Here is a 22833-nt window from a genome sequence, read left to right as displayed (position 1 = left end):
ATGCCTCTCCAGCCCCAGAAGGATGTTTCCCAGTAGGATACATTTTAGGCACTCACATGACTGAATCAAACTAGACTCTTACAAATGAAGTATTCCAAACCCTGGCCTCCTGACTCAGAATCAGGTGCTCACCTCACCATCCCTTTCTTTTTCACTTTATTCCAATTACAGACATTCAAGTAAATCCTTGCACTGGACCCTGTGCATCCTCACAGAAGCTTTCATCAAACCATAGTGGGAATGCTTATCCTTCCCTATCCAAGACCCTGCTGCAGGCTCCATGAGCTAGAGAGCATGTCTGTACTGTTTAGTTCTGTAATTCCCAGTGCCAGAAGAGTGCCTAGCATTGAACTGAGGCTCAAAATTTGTAATCTGACTAAGGTGTCCAAAGTCATCTTCTCTGCTCCTTTCACTAGAGATGTAAAAAAGAAATTAACAAATAATAGATCAACCAGGTCAAAGGTTAAAAGAAGAAAGAATGACAAAGCTAACCTAACCTTAGTTTTTAGAATTAAAGAATACCTAAAAACACTTAAGTGATTTGCCCAAGTCACAAAATTTAGTAGTAGAAATAAGACATGAAGCTAAATCTCTACTGAGTGATAATGAGCCCAGTATTCTGGTAGGTACAAGAAGAATAGGGGAATCTATTTCAGGGGTGCTAGAAACACCCCACTTACAAACATCTTTATTTCACCAAATGGCCAACATCTTTTATTTTGTCACCAGAAAAGACTTTGATTTTCGTGTCCCTTTACCAATTTCTCCTTTTAGGAAGACGTTTTAATGTCACTGGCAGCAGTGCAGCCATTCAGAGCACTGTCTTCCCCCATTGGAGGTGCACATCAATGGATGGGGCTTGCTGTGACCCCGAGAGATTTCCAGTTCACTCCTGCCAGGCGGGACAGATACCCCCATTCACCACAGAGTTCTATTCTACTGGAACTCCCACATGCCTGTGAAATCAAAGTTACCTTCCTATACTACCCAGTTCCACCCGGGGCCACACTCACTTGAGAGGCAGTACCCACACCAGAGGCACTGCCAAGCCTCGGCTGGCAGAAAGGGAACGGCAGTGTGGAAGACCAATGAAGGCTGGCCTGGGAGAGGGAAAGGCAAAGCCAGTAGGCTCCAAGCAATGGCTGCTCCTCTGCAGGACTCCAAACTACTTTAAAGAAAGACTAATATCCTTCCTTATTAATAGAAGCTTTTCCCAGCAATGAGCATCAGTGAATAAAACACTACAATCAGCTACCTGTTTGCTACAAAACTGGACCAACTCAATTTAATGAGCGGAAACTTCTGGCAGAATCCCTTTCAGGCAGACCCCCAAATAAGAACGAAGCATCAACAACCTAAATAACTCAGGCAATTATGACAACTACACGCACTAAACCTAAAACCCTGGCTGTCACTTGTGCTTTGGTTGGTTGGAAGAATAAAAACTATTTCTAAAGGTGTAAATAATAATAGTATTTGAGGGCCATAAAAGTAACTCTAACCCAGAAATTCCAAATTTAAAGTCTGAAGTTAATTTAAGCAAGTAATCCTAAAAAGGAAAACACCATGGGCAAAACCTATGTTCCCTACAACATAATCTACAATGTCAATAAACTGGATACAATTTAAATTCTAACAATATGAGAATGGTTATGGTAAATCAACTTGATAGCTGATTATGTAGCGGTTACAGTGATATTTGTACAGCATATGAAAAAATTAAAACAGTGATTATATCAATGATACATAAAAATCAAAAATACAAAATAATTATTACAGTTCAAATAAGTGATCTGTTTGTAACTCTTCAGCAAAGATGAAAAGAACATGTAAAACTAAAAATAGAGTTCCTTACTCTCGTGGACAGGTTGTTTTTATAACGAAAGACCAATTTATTTGTAACTTTTTATTTTATATTCCTGGCACTGAGATTTGGTCAATTTTTAAGTTCAAAGAGAATTTTAAACCAGCTTTTAAACAAATGAAATTCACTAATTAGCATTAACACTAACCCTCTCATTCATTTTTTTCCCATAAATTTAAAATCTTTCCAGAAACAACCCTGAAAAGAAGATGCTTAACCCTAAAAAGAAAATGCTTTTGCCAAGAAAATTAAGATTTCAGCATATCCACAAAAGAACGATAAATTTCAAAACTATAACAAAATACTGACATATATTTAGGTCGATTTCAAAAATGTAAACATAAGCATGTAAGTGAGGGGCAGCCCTGAAGCCACCAAAAAGCCAACCTCTCTACTGTTCAAAGTAAGCCTCCTCCAGCTATGGATTGGGAAATTAAAAAGCTCATTTTCAAAAAAAGTATAGGAAATTATAATGTTTGAAGAGGACAACGAAAAGTGAGGAGAATGAAGGATATTTTAAAGTCCCACAGAAACCAAGATACCATGCTGAGGGGTGGTATTCCAAACATTTAACCCTAGTACCTTTGAAGCCTTGACTCACCAACACTGCATTCCAGCCCAGCTGATGTGGACATCCAGTACGGGGGGGCTTCACTTTTTCCCAGATAGAAACCACTTACCTACAAATTAAGTCTCTATATTTTTCATCTACAGAACTGCCAGAAGTTTTGTTTGGTGGGTTTACATTACAACAAAACCCAGAAAAGGATAGCAAGAGAGACAGCAGCAGGAACAGTTAGAATGGCTACGGTTCACCATATACACCCTATGCCAAGGTGAACGTGAAGACATGAACAAGAGAGGGTGTCAGAATACAAAGCTGCTGTTTTTATTTTAACTATATGCTATGAAGCAAAAACTGCATTCTTAAAACCCACTCCCCTCCCAACAGCCCCCAAGATACACAGTAGTCAAATAAGGGTTTGCTGAATTGGATACACCCCGTTATTTTGTATCATCATCTTTCCCAAGGAAAGAGAAAAGATCCTGTTGCTTAACAATCAGAAATTGGAATGTCCTAATCAAACATACTCTTTTGGGCAAAAAAGACATATAATCTATTCCTGTGGTTTCCTAACTCTAAATGTAAATCCCAGTTAGTAAATAAATTTCAGCATGCAGGCTCCTGATACTTTTATTTATAAACCATATACCCTACTATTTTAATTCAAAATAAAACAAATTTTTTAAGTTCGAGAAAAATGTGGGTAATACTATGTTCAAATATTTTTCCTACACCTGCACACAGCACCTACACACTCAGTGTGGAAACACTAATCTATTCTACTCCACATTTGGATTACCAGTTTTTACTGAAGTAGAATATAAGTTTGTGTTGCACTCAAACTACATAGCTAGCATAATTTCTTAGATGACTTAGAAGACACTTTAGTAATCTGAAGCACCCAAGGTCAGTATAAGATCACCTATTGGAACATTTACCTAGCATAACCCCATTTATTTACTGATAAATAAACGAAGGCCAAGAGACATTCAATGGCCTCCCCAAGGTCACTCAAGACAACCATGACAAAATGAGGAATAAGCTACGGCCAAGATCCCCAGAGGAAAAGTATGCGGACTCCTGGTTCTCTCCGTTCTCCTGTACAAGCACTGCCTCTTCCGTAGTGATCAGAACTGCACTGAGACCTGAGAGGGAACCGGTCAGAGCACAGGAGATGGCACAGCACAGAAAACAACCATCTCCAGTTTTCACAAAGTTTGTCAAACTACAGTTGGCCCAACCTCAAAATAAAAATAATTTATCTAAAATTGCAGTTCAACCTGATGTTCAGGGTCTTTCTGTAGCAATTCAAACAAACTGTAGAATATGTTTTCAACAAAACTGGGAAAGGGGGTATGGAATGGAGATAGAAAGATAAATTTTAAGAAAAAGAAATTAAGAATTAATTACAGATATAAAGAGACCTAAAATACTGAAAGTAAAGTATGACCTTAATTAAATTGATTATCCATTTGGAAAACATACCCTCTTACCCAGAATCTAACTATTAGAGCTGGAAGAGGCCTCCAATATCAATTTGCAGCACAAAACTCTCATTGTAGAGATAAGAAAACTGAGAGCCAGAAGACTAGAAAAATAATTCATGCTAGGAACATTATAAACATTGATTGTGTGAAGGAGGTTACTGTTATTCTAGGGGGAGGACAGAGCTGGATAGTATCCTTCTTGCTGTCTGAAGAATAGAGTACTAAAAATCACTTCTTTTTCTTTTATTTTTTAAAAACAAAATGTACTGCCAAAACTGAATTACTTAGAAGAAATGTGACAACAGTGAAGAGTGTGCTATGTGTACATCATTAGCTATTAAGTTTGTATATATCACATTTTTAGGCTTGTTTTATTAACAGAACAGTTTCTAAGGTTTAAGGCTAGAAATCAGTTCTTCCACTCATCCATCCCGCTACAGAATAACCATATCATATAGAATGGCTATTCTATATGGTCCAGCCCTGCCTTGCCCATAAAACAGCAGGCAGAGACCAAGCCTCACAACCAACTTCCTGCTTACCACTGCCCTGTCTGCCAAACTGGGATCCGGAAGCTCCTAAGGCTATATTATCACACAATTATCTGAGGAAATATTTGAGCTCCAGATTAACTGTTAATTAACTGTTAATTAGAAATTAGTAATTTCTTTAATCAGTGGATCCTTAAGTGAGTAGTGTGTACAAATACAAGGTCAAAAACACCTGTGCACAACCAGAGCAGCATCCAAAAATATTCAATTTATATTCAATAGTAGTCTGACACAGATATACTGTTTTTGGAAGACTTTTGAAATTAAAGTTAGTATGTTAGAAATTTGTGAATGAAAACATTATTTCCATCACCTTGTTATCAGCAGCACCATTTATTCATTCCATAGGTACTTCATAGTCTTCATGATAAAAGACTGGCCAAGGTATTTTATAGCTTTCCAATTAACCACCACAAATCCATCCACTTATGCACAAATTCATTTGCTCAAAAAATATTCATTGAACTTCAACTATATGTTAGATCCAGAGAACATGAACAAACATAGCCCTAATTCCCAAAGACAGTGATTCTGGGGTCAGTTTAAATTTGAGAGCCACTTGGGAAGCTTGCTAAAAAAGAGGATTTTTTATGTCTTACTCCAAGACTTGGCTCCAGGAAGAATGGGACATGAACCAGAAGTCCACATGGTTATCAAGCACCTCCAGGTGATTCTATTGCAGATGATGTGGGAACAACACTTTAAACAATGGTCTAAGTTGGAATATTAGAATACATACAGAAAGAAATATTTAAGGAAGCACCTGAAAGTCCAAATCAGTGGCATGAACAGGACTATAGAACTCCACTAGACTGAGACACCCGGACACAGGTGTATGCAGAATGCGGGTCTTATGACAGACCATCAACGAAAAGTGAAACCTGAATAAATGAGAAAGAAAATGACTTAAGGAGAGCTAAAAATTCTCTCTGAATATAAAACAAGAGGATCCACTGAACGTGGCAAGAATGTAGGGTTGGAGTGCCAAAAATCAGTACCTTCATTCATTAAATCTCACTTTCCCCAACTATCTTTCAGAGCCACCCGAGCTGTATGACTCTAACAGATATGATATTACAATTTCAGGGAGAGACTTACGAACACTATATTTCATTTCTATCATGAAGCTATAATAATTTATTGAAATCAAAGCACAATGGGACTGTAGAGATCATACAACCCCTTTTTTTAGTAACTGCACAATCTGAGGGTCAGAAGGGCCTTGTGACTAGACCTAGACCGCACAATTCATGAAAGGCAAAACTGGGGATAGACCCCAGGTCTCTTTGAACCCAGCCATCCAAACATCATGCAATCCTCATATTCTAAAGGTCAACAAAACATCCTAGTTCCTCTCTGCAGTTTCATACAGTTTGAGGGACAGAAGGTATCAGGAAAAAAAGGGAATTTAATTTTCTAGAAATTAATTAAAACATGGACTTTTTAAACAGTTGGTATTATATATCACCGTATGCTGTGCTAGGGTGAGTGTTACTTCTAAAAATACTAAAGCTTCTCTGATGAAATTGGATCTGAGATTGATTCTTAGCTGGCAACTTATACAAAACCTTGCTTCACACTGAAGATCTATAAAAGGGCAGCTGGGAGGATTTCACCCATTAGTGCCCAATATGCAATTCTCCCTTGAGCTAGACAAAATCTACCCAGAACTTTTTGCTTGAAATTAAAGGTACCCATTAAAAAGAAAAAGAAAAAAAAAAAAAAAAGCCTCCACGCTAGCTGTTGAGGTTTCTCTTATCTATCTTCAAATCAGTCAAAATGTTTGAAGCCACCAAGACAAGCTGCTGCATTTCATTATGTAATACCCAGATTTCTGCTACTTAACACAAATAGATAAATACATGCAATGCTCATGCTTGCTTTCTCGTGCACTCTCTTTCTCTCTCTCTGCGCCCATGCCCCCCTCCCCCCCAAAATAGTTATCTGGCCATCTCCAGAACTAGAGATGCATTCTGAAGCTTGGCACTACATTTGAGAAATAGATTAACGGTTCTTTTCTAGTTCCAGCCAATCAAAAGATTCTATCTAGACTGGGGTACATAGGGAAATGGGAAGGTAGGGAGAAGAGTTACAAACTTCTTGAATGCCCATGTGCCAGTAACAATGCTAAACACTTGATCTATTTTGGCTCACTTTAAACCACAACTACTTGAAGTTGATACAACAAGCAAACAGAAAGGACATTGTTGCGGGGGAGGGAGAAGGGAGGGAGGTTTTGGTGATGGGGAGCAATAATCAGCCACAATGTATATCAACAAAATAAAACTTAAAAAATAAATAAATAAATAAATAAATAATAATAAAATAAATAAATAAATATAACTTATTATTCTGGATGATATAATCATGTTCAAAAGAGGAAACTGAGTCTCAGGGAAGGGTAAATAACTTTGCCATAGTCAGATATTCAATGATTTGTGCTTTATATTGCAAAAATACGACCTCAAAAGGACATCATTTCTTTGGCTAAAGAGAAATCAGACCTCTTAAGTCTCTTTTGCACTCATCTTTACAACCACCCTGTGCAACAGCTAGAGAAAAGCAAGGGCCTTGAGATTTGAAGAGGTTAAAATACAGCACAGAGGAGGCTACAGACAAATCTTCCCAATCCACTATGATATTACTGACCACCCAGGGCACTAGAGCAGTAAAAATAAACAATCCCATGGTTTGTGTACAAAGAACCACAAGGCCACTCTGGATGCCAGGTGTTTTTTCAGCTAATGCCATCTGGAACCTCTACTCAGGAGGTTTATCTGGGTTTTATCTTTTGTTCACACAGTTATCACACAGGGATGAAGGGAATGGTAGGATAGTAAATACCTTCTCAAAATGCCATCAGAGCACAGCCACTGCAATTTATTTTTTTAATTGACAATACCTACAGCATTACATACAAATTATACTCTCAGAAATTAAAAATAAAAATTTTCATGCCAAAGTGACTACATTAGAAACACCTTGTAATCCTTATTACTTCAATTATTATTTCTAATTTTAAAAGTCAGATAGCAGATGAGGCCTGCTTGCTAACGCTTCTGTTACTTTTCTTTCTCCAGCTGAGTTACTGTAGGCAAGAGGGCCACAGTCTCAGGCCTTCATTTCCAAAAGAGCTCTTGACCAGGCCGGGAATGAAGAAGCCAGCAAAGTGTTTGGGGGTTGAGCACCTTCAAAGAGCAAGCTAGTTCTCTGCCTTTCACTGGAAGATGAGCTAAAGGCGGTCCCCAGGCACTATCTATGCTTTGGGGTGACTTATGTTGCTGCAGGATAAACAACAGGGAGCACAACAGGAGAATGTCTTGTTGGTGGGCACTAAGAAAAATGACAGCTGATGTTTTTGTTCCTTGGGTGTATGGAAAGAACACTGGCTTTGGAATCTGCAAGATTTGGCTGGTAGTCCCAGTTCTTCTATTTAATAAATTAAACATGTTACTTAATCTTGACCTCCTACATTACAGAGCTGTCATGAGAATTAGATGAGGAGAAGTACATACAGCCCATAGTGCCGGGAATGACACACTGTGGATTAAGAAAGGTCACCCTGACTCAGAGCTCTGCTCAGGGAACCAGGCTGTGGGAGGGGGAAGGAGGAGGGGTCGAGGGATGACCAGCCCCCAAATTGAGCAGTAATGAGAGACCATTTTCAAGGTCTCCTCTCCCCTGACTCTTCCAAAATTAAAGGGCTCAGAAACGTATGAGGGACACAGGAGGCAAAGCCGATCCTCCCAAAGAATGTAGAGAAGACATCACAAAGATCATGCTTTGGAGAAGGATATCAAAAGCCTATGAAAATGTACAGAAAGCCATGGAAGAAGCCCTTCCTCAGAAATGCCCTTCCTCAGACATACAACATTTTGCATTTAATTTGAGGGGTCCACAGACTCCCTAAGAACTCCTGATTTAATGGCCTTTGATGGACTGGTAAAGGTTAACTGGTAAATACCTTGAAGTAAATGCCCTAGATTGCCATTGTTTTACTCTTAAAAAAAAAAAAATCATTACTTCCATTTGAAAAATCCATGACCGTGAAGCCTTTAAAAAATAAAAACAAAATAGATCAGGAAATACGAGAGAGATAAAAACACAGCCCAACTAGGGCCTTTATGAAGGAACGCCTCAGGCCCAGTGAGACTTCCAGAAGTGGCAGCTGTGTGGTCCTCTAAGTTCAGGCCCTTCCTTTGACTGTCCCTCACAAAGGTCCCTTCAACATCACTCCTGCCATTCCCAAACCTGGCCTCAGGCCAGAGCAATCCAAAAATACTCATAGGGACTGAGATTCCTTTGACATATGGAGGCAATAAAAGGAACAGGTGCCAGGTGGAGGTCAGAACCCATCCCAGACCCACACCTGCTGAGACACACACTCAGGCCCCATCTGCTGTGTCCTACAGCCAGAGCTTCCCTTTGGCCACCATAACAAGAGAATCAAGAGGACACCCCACCTCCCCACACCCCACAAGACAGTCCATCAGATGAGGAAGTCCAAAATAAAGGGCAAGGGAAAAATAACAGCTCTTCTGCTCTGCTTCATCAGCCACAAGGCAGTGAGACTGATGCCTTAGCACAGTTCTAATTGCCTTGGAGTGGCCCTGGGGTGTAGGACAGAGTGACCTCATTCTCTCTGTCACACTGAAAAATTGTACCCTTGATATGTGAAGCCCAAAATAGGAAGCTGATTAAGAAGGAAGAAATCTACCCCACCCTCTACCCCCACCAATTTCTGTACCTAAGCCACTTCTATAGGACTGACTCACCTTCTTCAGTCTGAATGCCCAAGACCAGGGTGAAGGAGCACAGAGTTGAGAGACAAGAACTGAGTTGAAGTCCTGGTTCTGCCACCTACTAGCTGCTTCCCTGTAGAAAAGTTACTCTACTTGCCATGTGTCCTCATCTGTAAATGGAATTACTGTCTCCCTGATTATCACATAAGGCTATTGTTAAGAGGATCTCATGAGATGAGAAATGTAGGAATACATTTTAAATAGCTAGAAACTGATAAGAAAATGTCAGAAACCACCAGGTGAACTGCAGGGTGGGGGGCAATGAGGAGACATGGATTATAAAAAAGGAACCGTGTACTGCCACAGCTCTGCAGTAATGATTCTGCTCACTCCACACAGTACTACAGGTGGGGCTCCTAAACTAGGATTCAATCAACAACAGACACTAACAGCTTCTGCAGGCTACTCCAACCCAGGGAGCCAGAATATTCTCCCCTCACCTCCTGCGCCTGTTTATTCATGTACAATGATCCAGTGTTAAAGGAGAACCTACAGAGAGCTCTGTAAGACAAGAGGACAATTAAAAATGCAAGCATGAGAGTATGAGAATACGAATGTTCATTAAAATGCAGGCCAGTCCCATCCCAAAAAGGTATGGCTAGAGGGAAAGGAACACAATCTGTCAGGCCAACTCTAGCCAAGGCTTACAAACAAATTAAACACAAGAACAATCTTCATCTCAGACATACTCTGAACATATATTCTTCATTTAACAATTGCAAATCAAAATTGCCCTTCCTCATTACTCCAAGATTTCTGCTTGATCCAACATCAACCAAGAAATGGACAGTTTCCAAAGCCTAGGCCTAACACTTCATACAGCAGAGAGGCTCATTGAAAACATGAATCTTACAGCCTATATACCCTTTCTCCACTAAAAGGAATCTGGGCTCCTCAAAGAAATAATTGATTCCAGGGCTGGAGTAGAGTATAAACAAGGTGAGCCTGGAACATCTTATGCCAGTAAGTAAAAAAGTTCTCAAAAAAAATAAATAAATAAAATTTTTAAATGACATGAACATGTCACATGGACACAGGAGCCAGCTTGAAGGTGTTCCCACTGGCCAACTCTAGGACAATTTGAGCACCAAAATAATTGGGTACAGTAGTGAATTATAAAACAATGGGAAATGGAAATTCATGAGTCCATACCAATAATAAGTGATAAATAGGAATGAAGGAAGGCTCTTGCTTATTATAGTAGAATGCCAAAGGCTGACTGGTAAACATGGAAGGGAAACTGAGACGGAAAATCATGATTGTGCACCTATCATAGTAAAGACTGGATCCTGTATGAATCATTAATGGTTGCTAAATCTTGCATTGATTTTGATAAGAAGCAGGACATCTGCGTGATCTTAAAGTATCTCCCCATAGACTGCTTATTACAAGGGAAGAAAAAGAAAACAATGATTACACAGTCAAGAAACCGGACAACACCTTGGCAGGGTGATCAAAGTCATCACCACCAATGGGCGTTATGTGTCTGCAGATGTGATACCCCAAGAAGGACACAACATCACCTATGCAATACTCCAACTGAGATTGCATAACCTTAATCTAATCACAAGGAATTACCAAACCACCCCAAACTGAGGACTGTTACATTTTTTTAAGGGGAGACACATTCTTAAAAATTGTCAGTGTCATAAAAGATAAAGGCTGTGTAAGTGCTTTACCTACCACAGCTTCCTCTCATTTTGTAATTCAGGACATGGAGAGTACCAACTGCCCACTTTCTCAGGGAATCAGATAGACCCACGTTTGCATCAGAAAACCACAGTTATTGTTCAATCCCAATTAATATTCCTTCACATTTTTTTAAATCAGTATCACATTTGTCTTTGTACAGGGATTAAAAGAATGAGTTGAGGACACCTGTGATGGAACAGGTATCCCACAGGTGGGGGGGCTGAATTTGGAAACAGGAGATTTTTCACTCACAAGTGGACTGGCACCCAATTCCGGCGTCTCTATTACTATGGGAACATTTTTAATCATGCTACTTCTTAAGAGATCCTTCCCTTTTAAGAATGTTACTGAAATTATTACCCAGCCTCTGGCAGATTTCTGGCTAAGAACTGGAAACTACCCCCCCATTTGGACACTGCAGATGGCTTATTTGCATATTACTATTCTCCTAGTTGATGACTGTTTGGGGGAGATTATGGGAAGAAGCAGATGGGTGGACAAACTTTTTTTTTTAATGTATCACTCTGGTGAGTAACCAGGCTAATAAATAATCCCTAAATAATAAACTTTCAAAACAACTCATACTGCATATTCAAAAGATTACAAGGAACCATCTATGAGGCAGAAAATTCAACAACGACAAATAAATAGCCTTATTCTAGTTTTCCGAAAATTTACATTTGGGAACAATCAAAAGAAGCCAGGTCCCATGGCTCTGGAGGCAGAAATCAGTAACCTCAAGAACATTACACAAAATAGGGACACTGGCATTTGGAAAACTGAGGTGGAAAAACTATAGAAATTGAGGGTTAGAGAGCAAAATTTTTACTGGGCAAAATGGAAAACATTGAAAACTGGCGTTAAGTCCAGTCCAAAAGTCATCCTAATTTTGCCCCAAATAACCAGATAATTTAAAGTAAAATTTGTTTTTGTCCTAAATAATCCACCTAATGGCTTTAACTCTCCACCATTTACCACACTGAGGAACGGGCATTTTTTAGGGAGTTCCAGTGTCCCCGCAGCCATTAGGCCATCTTTGGCAGACTTAATCTCAACTTTAAATATCATCCTGGCATCAATACTTTAGACAGTTAAAGGACAATGATCATAATCTCCCCTTTCTTATCTTATTATGCTTGTAAAACTTCTTGGTAAAACTCTATAAATTAGGCATTGATTATTATGAATTAATGACACTACACAAAGTCATAATATGATGGTGATCATGGGATATGGTTACAAAAAGCAGGAAGTAAATGAAGGTGTCACAAAGATCATCAGGACAACATTCAACCCATTAGCAGATTAAGAGCCAAGTCTTGCACATATTTGGCAGACACAAATTACTCAGTCTCTTAAAGTAATTTTATAATACGTACTATGAGCCAGTAATTCTAGTTCTCACCTATCTCCAAAGAAATAATCCTGAATACCGAAAATGTTTTATGCATAAAGACATTCACTGTAAAATTATCCACAATAAAGAAAAATGGCAATAACCTCATTTTTCCCTCTCATTTTGAAATTCAGGACATGGAGAGCACCAACGGCTCACTTTCTCAGGGAATAAGACAGGCCCAGGTTTGCATCAGAAAACCACAGTTACTATTTGATCCCAATTAATAATCCTTCACATTTTTTTAATTGGTATCATTTTTATTTGTGTTTGTACAGGGATTAAAAGAATGAGTTGAGGACACCTGTGATGGAACACAGGTGGGGGGCTGAATTTATAGACTACTGATTATGCAAATAATGGTACAACTGCATTATAAAGTGGACTACAGGCATTAAAATGAGTTTTTAAAATGGTATTAAAATGACACAATTAAATTTGTACACGTTTCATACATGAAAACCACAGCAACCAACTGAAACTTTGTCACCATCTTTAAAGTCGTAAAATTTTCTCGTAAACCGCACACTAAATATTTAAAGAAAACCATTTTCTGATGAGTAAGTAAACTACCAGGGCAAATCTGGGGAGCTTGAAAGCTATCAACCCCTGAATATTTTGGAGGTAATGCCCTCCCGGTCATCTCTGTCTTTCAGACCCCTCCAGCCTAACCAATCCAAAACATGCTCCTCCTCCTCCTCTGATATTCCCCAACCCACTGAAGGGCACCATCATCACACAAGTTGCTCAAATCAGAAAACCTAGGCTTTACTCTTGACTTTTCCCTCTTTCTGCATATCCAATCACCAGGTCTGATAGATTCCATCTTAAAAAAATCTTTCTAATCCTTCCATTTCTCTCCAACCCCACTGCTGGGTTGTTGGCCAAAGCCAACCTTTTTTCATCCCCAGATTACAACACCAACCCCCTTAACTCCTAATCCCCAAAGGAGCAAAGTCAGCCTTTGCCTCAGTTCAGATTTTCACTCTGCCACTTAGGAACTGTGTATCCATGGGCATGCCACTTATTTTCTTTGTGCTTCAGTCCCATCGGTTAGAAGGAGGTGATAATAGTATCTACCTCACAGGGCTTTTGTGAGGGTTACATGAGGAAACCTACATAAGCGGTTAGAACAGTGTCTGGCACCTAAGACGCACTAGAAGCATTTGTCACTACTGTTTTTGTAAACTTGTTCCTTACTGGATGCCCAACACAAAACGCAGGGTATGGCACACAGCAGATACTCCATAAATATTTACTGAATGGCTATTTTAGGTGTAAACTGATCACGTACCAATAAGATTCTATTCAGGGTATCCCCTAATGAGAGATATCCTTATTTCGGCCAGCTCTTCATAATAATGTGACATGGAGCCTCGATTTAACTTCATGGATTAACCCGAAAAGAAAATGGCTCTAAAATTTTATTTATTTTTTTAATTTAAAGCTTAAAAAAAAATAAGTCATTCCAACTACTTAACTTGGGTCCTCTTTTCCTGAGAATTTTTTACTTATTTTAACTCCAGTTTCCTGACTATTAAAAAAAATCATACTAAACATTTAGCCATCTGTCCCATCTTCTCGGAAAATACCAAGATAATACATCATGGAATTAGAAATCGGGGGAAAAAATGTTAACAATCCATGCTTGTTAGTAGTGGCAGAGTGAACTGGTATGTTTTGCAGCACACAGGAAGTGTCTGTAAAAAATTATATACTGTAAGTGAATCCCTTTAAAAACATACCCTAAAAAAATAATCAGAGATATGGACAAATATTTATACACAAACATGTTCATGTCAATGTTCTGTTGTGAAAAACTGCAAACAGCCTAAAGCCAAATGACTTTAACTATTTAAGCAGCCATTTAACAATCAGATTTTTGAAAAATATTTAACACAATAGGGGAAATGCTCAACCACAAAGAACGGAGATGGTGGAAAAAAGGCTGTAAGGAAATAAACCCAAGGATGATGGTACTTCAAAAAAAAGTTCATGGAAAAATGAAATTAAATTACAAATCTTCCCATGAACTTTTTGAAGTACCCTTGTACAAACAACAGCCCTCTCTAGCTATTGAAATTATGGATGATTTCTTTCTTTGTGCCAGAGTTCAAAGCCCTGCTCTGCCATATACTAGCTATGGGATCTTGGGCAAGTTAGTATGCCATAGTTTGCTCACCTGTAAAATAAGTATAATAGAATTCTAAAGATTAAATTAGTTAATACATGTAAAAATCCAAGAACAGTGTATGGCACAAAGTACGACTGGAGATGGTTGGTAACATTACTATCTTTTTGTACTTAAATTCTTCCCAATGATCCTACACATTTTTCGAACAGAAAAAAAATCAATAAATATTACTTTTGGATTTCTCAAAAGAAACAAAATTAGGCAAAAATTTAATTCAATATATAAATCCACAATCCTGAATCTCTGAATCTACTGGGGCCCAAAGTATTCCCAAATACAGAATTTTTACACAGTGATACAGTCAGTGTATTGGCCATACTATATAAGACCCCAAGCCAGGTCTGAGCCAACACAGAATCAAACACATTAACATTCACACACAATCAGGTAAATCAAGACTATAAATATCTTCACATAAACACGGATGAGGTTTTACTGCTAAGTGAATTATGAAGAAACTTCACGTTTTCAGAGTTTTTAAAATTTCATAACTATAGGGGGTCATGAATCTATATTGTTGAATGCACCATGGCAGCCTGAGCAGTCCAGAAGAGCACATGGCTGATTTATGCTGCCTCAGATGTATGGAGAAAAAAATACGACAATTTTTTAAGTCCCCAACCTTGGTAAGATCCTATCAGAGCATACTGTGTCAAAGAAGTACTACTGACATTTTGGAATGGATAATTCGTTACTGTGGCATTTTGTCTTGCACAATGTAGAACGTTTAGCGGCATTCAAACCCCAAACCCCAACCAAAATTAACTTCATTTTGGGACAAAATCCCAAAATACAACATGACTTTCCAACCTGAGGCTTTAGCTCCCACTGGGCTTCCCAAGAGATGTCTGATCTCACCTTTTCTCACGCTCCCAAACAGAAGACGGTGCTGACATGCAGCTTTCCAAATGAGCCACTTCTCACAATAAGCATGGGGATGAGAGAGGTGAACAAACTACAGATGTCAAGAGACATGACTCCAAAAGCAAGCAACCTGCCAGCTGAAAAATCAAATGTTTAGCTAATTCTCAGTATCTACAGAATTAGGGAGACAGGGAGAAATCACACAGGGCAACATTTCCCAAACTGTTTTTTTTTTTTTTTTTCCAGAAACTGTCTTAACAGATGTTAATAAGCATCTTGAAACATGCAATGCCCAAGTAGATCTGAAAAATTATTTTTGACAGTTTTCTTTTTGTTTGAAAATATGAGGGAGGTAGGGCAAGATGGCAGACTAGTGGTGCCCAGGGCATGTTCCTCTCACGGGAAAGGACCAGAACAACTAACAGACAGCTAAATATTGACAGGAGCATCACTGGAAGAGTGTGGGAGTACAGCAGGAGACTGGTGAGATTGCTGTGGAGCATGAAAACCCAGGATGGCAGCACAGAGAGGCACACAGCGTCAGCCACCAGATCTCCAAACCAAGATCACCACAGGAAGAATTTTTCCTTATGGCAACAAGGTAGGCAGAGGAGCCACACCAACTCCCATCCTGACCACAGAGGCCCACAGATCCTTTGGTAGGACAAGCCCAGAGCCAAGTGTGGGGAACATCCAAGAATAGACACACTGCATTGCTCTAGAGCTAGCACAAATGGTGCATTTCCCGCACCCCAACCTCAGGACCCAAGCTGATGCAGGATGGTGCCATCTTGATACCAGAGCCCTTACAGGAGCACACCCTGCCCTGGGGCCAGTAGGCAGGATGCTTCTCCATCCTAGTGCTCTTCCCTTCACCCAGAGCACTCACAAGAGAGTCTGTAATGCCCTGATCCCAGTGGCTTGAAACCTGGGCTCACAGCAGCTATGACTCTATTCATACAATCTGGGAAGCCAACTCTAGTCATGCTGAACTGATCCACACCCACATCCCCAGCCAGAGAGCAGACAGGCAGACTCTCCTCAGATGGACCACTCTTCATTCCTCCCCACAACCCCTACCCTGGCAGCTGACTTGAGTTGTGGGCGCCTGAGCTCCCAACCCCAGAAAAACAGTACATGGGTCTCTACCCTAAAAAAACATGCCCTCAAGATGGTGGAAATGAAGTGCATCTGCCTCTCCCCAAGAAGCAACCAGGTGGTTTCATGCTGAACAGTCCCACCTAGAAGTCTTGCTAACAGGCCCATAAGCAGGTGCCCTGGCCCACTCACTGCAGGCCTGCCTAGCGGCCCCACGCACCACAAAAGCAGCTAGATGGGGCCCCTCACTGCAGCCTCAACTAGCATCCTTGCCCACTTCCTAGTAAGAGTCTTAGCAGCTCCACCTTTGGCAGTCCAGCACACGAACCATACAGAAAAGCACAATTTCACAGCTACTGCCCTCACCACTGCTCAGCCACAGAGCATTGCCAATGCCACCATCCTCTCCCTACAGAGCAGTTCATCTTGCACATCACTGACGCCCAGCCTGGGCACCATCAGATGCCAGATTCAGGAGTTCCTGTATTGTACCAGGCAAGAAGAAAAAGGAAATAGGGAGAAGCACGGACCCCAGAAAAGCCTTTGCCTACAGGAAAGAGGAAAGATAAACCCTACCCAGGATTTTCCATTCAAGCTAAGGAGCAGTGCAACTAACAGGGACACAGGACACTAGCAGAGGTGCCAATAAGTCCCTCCGGGGTCACCTACTTCAGCCAAGGAGAAGAAGGATACCAAGACACTCCTCCCAAGAATATGGGATCTCACCTACCACCTCAATGAGCCAACACAGTGTCACTCACTTCAGCAAGGCACGGCTGAGTGTTCCACTGCCAAGGACATGGAGACATTCACTCAGCTCCAGCGCTAAATATGGTCAAAGTAACCACATGGAGACTGCACTACTACCTCTACCTGTAAACAAAACTAAAACACCCTACCCAAAGGTCAACATAAAACATATCTACAGGAAGGAGTCTCTCTCTCCTCAAAAGCCACTCCAGAGTAATAGGAGGAACAACTGCTCCACCAGATGCCCAGACATCAATGTAGGGATACCAGAAATATGAAAAAACAAGAATATATGACATCCTCAAAGGAATAAAATAATTTTCTAGTACCAGATCCCAAACAGCAGAAAACCTTTGAAATATCTGAAAAGGAATTCAGAGCAACAATCATAAGGAAACTCAATGATATAGAAGAATACTCAGAGAGATGACACAAGAAAATTAGAAAAATGATCCAGGATCTTAAGAAAGAAGTGTACAAAGAGACAAATACCCTAAAAAAGAATGTAGCAGAATTCCTGGAACTGAAGGATTTATTCCATGAAATAAAAAATACAAATGAGAGCTTAAGCAACAGGCTAGAGCAAGCAGAAGAAAAAAATTATGATCTCAAAGACAGTCTTTTCAAAATAACTCAGGTCGACAAAAAAAAAAAAAGAATTTTTAAAAATGAAGAAGTTCTGTGAGAGCTATCAGACAACCTGAAGCATAAAAACACTGAAATTATGGATGTTCCAGAAGGGAGGAGAAAGAAAAAGGCATTGAAAATCCGTCCAATGAAATAATAGCAGAGAACTTCCCCGGTATTGGAAGAGATATGGACCTCCAGATCCAAGAGGCTCAAAGATCCCCAAACAGACTCAATCCAAAAAAGGTCCTCTCTCATACATCCTCTAATCAAACTGTAAAAAGCCAAAGACAAAGAGAGAATCCTAAAAAGAGCAAGAGAAAAGTGTCAGGTCACCTATAATAAAGTCCCCATCAGACTAACGGTAGATTTCTCAGCAGAAATTTTACAGGCCAGAAGAGTATGAGATGACATTTTCAAAGTACTAAAGGAAAACAAACAAGCAAACAAACCAAAAAAACTGCCAGCCAAGAATACTACACCAGCAAATCTATCCTTCAGAAATGAAGTGGAAATAGTGTATTTCCCAGAGAAGCAAAAACTGCAGAAGTTCACCACCACATGACCAGCCCTACAAGAAATCCTCATGGGAGTCCTACATTTGGAATCCACCACCACAAATACACAAGAAAGAATAAAACCCACTGATAAAGCTGATATGCAAACAAGAAAGAGAAATGACCTTGCCACTACAAAAGCCCAACAAACACTGAAGACAAACAATAAAAGGGAAAGAAAGGAACAAAAGACATAAAAAAAAAAAATGTAAAAAAAAATCAATAAAGTGCCAGGAGTAAGACAATACCTCTCAATAACAACCCCAAATATAAATGGATTGAATTCCTGACTCCAAAGACACAGACTAGCTGAATGGATTAAAACACTAGTCCCAACTATACGCTGCCTGTGAGAAACTCACCTCACCTATAAAGACTCACAGAGACTCATAGTGAAAGGATGGAGGAAGATTTATCATACAAATGGAAACAAAAAATGATTCTTACATCAGATAAAAGTCTTTAAACCAAAAACTGTCAAATGAGACAAAGAAGGTCATTACATAATGATAAAGGGATCTATCCAGCAAAAGGATATAACAATCATAAATATATACACACCCAACATCAGAGCACTGAGATATATAAAGCACTATTAGACCTAAAGTCTTTTAGACCTTAGGAATAGAGGAAAAGTATCTCAACACAATAAAAGCCATATATGACAAACCCACTACCAATATCACCCTGAATGGGGAAAAGCTGAAAGCTTTTCCTTTGAGAGCAGGAATAAGACAATGATGCCCACTTTCACTGTTCCTATTTAACATAGTACTGGAAGTTTCAGCCAGAGCAATCAAGCAAGAAAAAGAACTAAAGGGCATCCAAATTGGAAAAGATGAAGTCAAACTGTCCTTGTGTACAGATGACATAATCCTATATACAAAAAAACCTAAAGACTCCACCAAAAAAACTCTTAAAGTGATAAAGGAATACGGTAGAATTGCAGAATACAAAATGAATATACAAAATATATAATGTATAAAATATACAATATATTAGTAGAATTTTTATACTCCAACAATGGACTAGCATGGAACTGGCACAAAAACATTTAGAAAACACTGACAAACTCTACATTTGCTGTGGATTGAATTGTGTCTCCCCAAGTCCATGTATTAGAAACTTAACCCCTACTGTGACAGTGTTATGAGGATGGAAAATCCTATTACTGTAACTGAAAGGTGCGGCCTTTAGATTAGATCATGAGGACCATGCCCAAGTAAATGAATTAATCCATCAATGGTTTAATGGTGGTCATGGGTGTGGTTCTGCAGGCTTTAAAAGGAGAAAGAGTGAAGAATTAGCTCTCTCTCACTTCTGCCTTTCTTGCAACGTGATATCCAGCATTGCTGTGTAGTCATCACCAGGAAAAGGCCCTCATCAGATGTGTTCCCTTGTCTGTGGACTTCCCAGGCTCTGAAACTGTAAGCAATAGGTACTGCTTCTTTACAAATTACCCAGTTTCAGGTATTTCTGTTATAAGCAACAGAGACAGACTAATACAACATCCAAAAAGGGATTAATATCCAGAATATACAAGGAACTCAAACAACTTAACAGTTAAAAAAAAAAAAAAATCCAATTTAAAAATGGGCAAAGAAGATGAATAGACATTTCTCAAAGGAAGACATACAAATGGCCAACAAGTACATGAAAAAATGCTCAACATCACTAATTATCAGAGAAATGCAAATCAAAACCACATTGAGATATCATCTCACCCCAGTTAGACTAGCTGTTATCAAAAAGACAGAATAACAAATGCTGGCAAGGATGTGGAGAAAGGGAAACCCTTACACATGGTTGATGGGACTGTAAATTATACAGCCACTATGAAAAACAGTGTAGAGGTTCCTCAAACAACTACAGATAGAACTGCCATATGATCCAGCAATCCCACTACTGGGTACATACATACCCAAAGGAATGGAGATCATCATGTCAAAGGGATACCTGCACTCTCATTTTATCACAGCTCTATTTACAACAGACATTTACATTGGCTCTGTATCTTGGCTATCAATGGAAGACTGGATCAGGAAAATGTGGTATGTATACACAATGGAATGATGCTCAGCCATAAAAAAAAAAAAAAGGATGAAATTCTGCCATTCAACTTGGATAAGTTTGTGGAAAATTATGTTAAGTGAGATAAACCAGGAACAGAAACAGAAATATCCCATTACTCAGAGGTGGGAGCTAAAAAATAAAGGATGGAAGGGACGGAGGGAGGGAAAGAAATAAACAAACAAACAATCATAATAATAGGCTGAACTTTCTGAAGGAGAGAGCAGAACTCTGGCTACTAGAGGTGGGAAGGCGGGAGGGGGTTAGGAAGAAACTGGCTAATGGACACAAAGAATGTTTACATTTTATAATGATGAATATGCTAATTATCCTGATTTGATCACCACATATTGTACACAGGTATCAATAGTTAACTCTGTACCCCACAAAATAAGTATAATTAATTATGTTTTCATTTAAAAAAAAGAAAACCCATATGAGTACTTTAAACTTTTAATATGCTAGTTTTTTTATGCAACTCCAAGAGAAAATGAACACTGCATTTCCCAAATTTAATGGCCATGAAATCCCATTCTCCTTACGCTCAAGTGAAGTTTATTTCCCTCATGAGGGTTCTAAGGAGCACCCTGACCAAGAGACCTAGCCTCCAGGGACAATCCTAAGACAATCTTTCAGCTACTGCTTCACACTTCTTTCTAAACAAATCTACCTATGTGTACAATTTTATACACTGCAGCACTGTTGAAAAGAGCAAACTGGTAACATAAACATGTGCCAATATCATATTGATTAAATAAGTCATGGCATAATAATACTACAGAATACTACTCAACTATGAAACAATGAGGAAGCTCTTTGTGTATTGAAATAGAATAATCTACAGGGTATATGATATGGAAAAAAATGAGGCAAACACAGATTATATTCCGTATGCCACAATTTGTGTAAAAAAGGAAAGGAGAGAAGTGAAGTGAACATATACAAACTTACCAACATTTGTGGGGACTATCTTTGGAAACACATGATAACAATAACACTGGCCGCTTTGGGAGAAGTAAACTAGCCAAGGGTAGGAATAGAATAGAGATATCACTGACTGTTTTACTGTATCGACTTTTATATTATTTTTAATTTTAATTTTATTTCTGAATATATAAGTACATAAACTAATTTTATCAGTCTCCATGGAATAAAAATCAAGCATATTAAAATTTAGTAAATCTACTAAAATAGCAGGCTATACGAGGGTACTTCAAAAAATTCATGGAGAAATAGAATTAAAAGATAATAAAATCTTTCCATGAACTTTTCGAAGACCCCTCATATTAGTAAAGGGAAAAAACAAGGAATTTACTATATCAGTGATAGGATTCTGAAGGCTGATAGTAGCTTCTTGTTTTTTTAATAATGAGGGAGAAATACTTTTTGATAAAGCAGTAACAATATTTTATTCCCCTTTATGACTGCATGAAGATTCATAATCTCGCTATTCACTTTGCTCTACCACTTGCAGCCTCCTCCAACCCCCAGACCCTCAGCCTCCTCCCACCCTCCTCCACCACTTCACACCCAAAAAATAAAAACACTACATCCACAAAAAATACAAAAGCTTCTTTTATTAGTTCAGTGTATATGGAATCAGTTTTGGTAGATTTCTCCTTACTGATTATAATTTTTTAAAGTATCACTACAATCAATTAGCTAGAGTTGAAGTTGTACCCATATATTATGTTTCCCCCCAAAGGAACAAAATGCAGCTGCCAACCTCCGGAAAAATGGGTCACTGACTCACCATGTATATCACATAAAGCCATCATGCCTCTTTGCTAGCCCTGTATTTCTTTTTTAAGGAAATCTTAGCGCCTCCTACTTTACCTTTCTTCCAGGAACCTAAGTGCTCCATCCACTGTGTGATAGAGGTATATACAAAATAGCTGTATACATTTCCTCAAAATACGTTTTCCTCAAAACATTAAGGCTGATGTAGGATAAATATAATGATAAGTGAGCAACTCTCCACTACTGATCAAGGGTCTCATTAATTAGGGAGACCTGGAAAAAGCAGAATGCCAACTTCCTCAGAAACTCAATTCCCATAAACACCTCTCTCAGGTCCTGCCACTGAGCAAAAATTCTAACCTCTTATTCGGGGACAGTAAAATGGTGAAAAACTTTTTTTTTTTTTAATTATGAAAGCAAATTATCCTCAGATTAAAATGATTACGCCACCATTTGACTGAGTTCTCTACTTTGTCAACATAAAGTTTTTCTACAGAATAGAAACACAGAATTATTTTAATGATCTCTTTGTAATGGAATAGTGATTTTTTCCCCCATTTAACTTCTAAGTTTTTC

Source organism: Cynocephalus volans, chromosome 16 (genome assembly GCF_027409185.1).
Source record: "Cynocephalus volans isolate mCynVol1 chromosome 16, mCynVol1.pri, whole genome shotgun sequence".
NCBI lineage: Eukaryota > Metazoa > Chordata > Mammalia > Dermoptera > Cynocephalidae > Cynocephalus > Cynocephalus volans.
The sequence above is the reverse complement of the archived record's forward strand: the minus strand, read 5'-3'. Positions refer to the sequence as shown.